This window comes from Clupea harengus, chromosome 3 (genome assembly GCF_900700415.2).
Source record: "Clupea harengus chromosome 3, Ch_v2.0.2, whole genome shotgun sequence".
NCBI lineage: Eukaryota > Metazoa > Chordata > Actinopteri > Clupeiformes > Clupeidae > Clupea > Clupea harengus.
Genome location: NC_045154.1, coordinates 17,529,749 through 17,532,762, shown reverse-complemented (window position 1 = coordinate 17,532,762; position 3,014 = coordinate 17,529,749). Strand labels below are relative to the sequence as shown.

The 3,014-nt window shown below is 49.8% G+C and overlaps 1 pseudogene; it reads right to left on the bottom strand.

Annotated features, from left to right (window-relative positions):
- Nucleotides 1-1,339: 1,339 nt before the first annotated feature.
- The window catches only part of LOC105892505, a 42,192-nt pseudogene continuing 40,517 nt past the window's right edge, over nt 1,340-3,014 (bottom strand).

Here is a 3,014-nt window from a genome sequence, read left to right as displayed (position 1 = left end):
CAATCAGGGCCCCGCCTGAACTCAACAGGATGAGTGATAGGCTGGTGAGTGCAGCTCCCGCTGGACCAATCAGGGCTCAGTTGTGTGTCTTTGGGTCCTCCATGTCCTGTCTCTTCCTGTGTGGTGTGTGTGTGTGTGTGTGCGGTGTTTCTCTTTGGGTCCTCCATGTCCTCTCTCTCTCCCTGTGTGGTGTGTGTGTCTCTCTTAGGGTCCTCCATGTCCTCTGTCTCTCCCTGTGTGTGTGTGTGTGTGTGTGTGTTGTGTGTGTGGTGTGTGGGCGTGTCTCTTTGGGTCCTCCATGTCCTCTCTCTCTCCCTGTGTGGTGTGTGTCTCTTTGGGTCCTCCATGTCCTCTGTCTCTCCCTGTGTGGTGTGTGGTGTGTTTGTGTTGTGTGGTGTGGTGTCTCTTTGGGTCCTCCATGTCCTCTCTCTCTCCCTGTGTGGTGTGTGTCTCTTAGGGTCCTCCATGTCTCTGTCTCTCTGTGTGGTGTGTGTGTGTGTGTGTGTCTCTCTTGGGTCTCCATGTCCTCTGTCTCTTCCTGTGTGGTGTGTGTGTGTGTGGTGTGTGTCTCTTTGGGTCCTCCATGTCCTCAGTCTCTTCCTGTGTGGTGTGTGTCTCTCTTTGGGTCCTCCATGGCCTCAGTGAGTCCTACCCTTGACTCGATTGTCTCCTCACTCTCCACTGCTGCAGGCCTCTGCACAATGCACAATACACACCACACACACACACACACACACACACACACACACACACACACACACACACACACACACACATACACAACACAATGTAGCAGGCTGTGTGGAAGGCTGTGTAGGGCATGTCTCGCAGGCAGCACACAGGACAGCCGTCAACTTCTCAACAGGCAGGACACAGGACAGCCGTCAACTTCTCAACAGGCAGCACACAGGACACGCAACTTCTCAACAGGCAGCCACAGCCGTCAACTTCTCAACAGGCAGCACACAGGACAGCCGTCAACCTCTCAACACCATTTCCGTTACCTGGGAGACTGCTGTCATACACGTGTTTCTGATGTGCAAAGCAGAATGTTTTTTTTTCATGACATGAAGGAGGCACAGAGAAAAGGAGTTGAGTGCACACACACACACACACACACACACACACACACACACACACACACACACACATACACACATTCACACATACATACACACACACACACACACACACACACACACACACACATACACATACAGATACACATACACATATAAAAACTCATACACATACATATACACATACATACACACACACACATACATACATACATACACACACACACACGGAGGCCATAGATACACACACAGCCCAGAGGAAGTATTATGCGAATACTTTATTACCAATGTGTGAATGGTGTTAGCTTTTTTGTCTGGATATTAATAGAATATGAAAACTATACACCAAAACCAGGCTCATCCTATTTTTGCTGTATAATTTTTCAAATTGGTATTGAAAGATTTCTTTATCTTTATATATATTTATATATATAATATATATAAGCCAAAGTGCGTTTTCCATTTTTTTCCTCTTGTTCTCCATGTACACATTGCACCATACATAAATAATTACATTGTAAAAATGACTCCCGTATTTACAAGTATAATATATATTTCATATAATATATAAAACTTTATATTAAATCTAAGTAGATGATATTTGGGATAGTTTGTGGGGTCCGTTTTGTTTTGAGTTTTTCTTATGTCTCGTGTGTGTGTCGCAGTCCACGTCTCTCTCAGCTGTCCGTAAGTGTGTCCGTAAGTGTGTGTGTGTGTGTGTGTTATCTGTGGTTGTTGAGCAGAATCTCTAGCCAGCAGGGGCAGGAGGTGATGAACTGTCTGGAGTAGCAGGGTCCCAGCCCTTGGCGAAGCTGATGCGAACGCTGTTTGGGTCGTAGGGCCCCTCCGGCACCTCGGGTCCGTCGGCGGCGGCGCCGCCCGTGTGCCGCAGCGCCACCGAGCGCTCGTAGTCGAACACCTTGATTGAGTAGCCGGGCATGACCTTGCGTACGACCAGGCTGCGGCAGCCAGGCACGTCCAGGGTGGGCGAGTTGACGAAGACCGGGTGCTGGCTGCGGTTGTAGGCCCACACGCCGTCCGGCTCGTTGCTCAGGAGGATGCCGTAGCCGATCTTGCCGCGGGCGCGCTGCACCATGGTGCTCCCCCCGCCACCACCACCACCACCACCCGTGGGGCTCAGCTGGCCCAGGCAGAAGCCCGTGCCTTGAGGTAGGTCGTAGAAGATGCTGACGGCGTGCTCGTACACCGCGTACAGGCGGCCCACGCGCGTCCGGTGCTCCCAGTACGCCACGTAGCACCAGTGACTCTGCTTGGGAGCGTCAGGAGACATACTGGCATCTAGAGAGAGATGGAGAAGGAGAAACAACATTACGCACTGCTTTCACACACATACACACACACACACATTTATCCATGTAAAATACACAGCAAGAAAGAGAAACATCACAAACTCTAATCCACAAATGCATATGGAACATTTTGCCATGAACATTGTTCCCAAGTCTGGTGAGCCCCTTGGTGACAGGAGGATGTGTCTCACACACACACACACACACACACACACACACACACACACACACACACGCACACGCACACGCACACACACGCGCACACACACACAGGGCATCACCCTGCCATTGCTATTGGTTGTTGTGTTCTGTACTAAATAGTTTCCTCTGTGACTTGAAATCATATCCTGCTTTCATGATGATAAAACTTATTTGAAATTGAATCAGAGAGAGACAGAGAGGGGGGTGGGAGATGGAAGAGAGACGTAGAGAGAGAGAGAGAAAGAGACAGACAGAGAGAGAGAGAGACGGAGAGAGAGAGAGACAGAGAGAGAGGAGTGGAAAAATAAAGAGGGGCTTGTTAAACACAACACAAACATAAGCGTGGGTCCCGGTGTGAGAGAGAGAGCGAGAGAGGGAAAGAGAGAGAGAGAGAGAGCGAGAGAGAGATAGAGAGAGAGAGAGA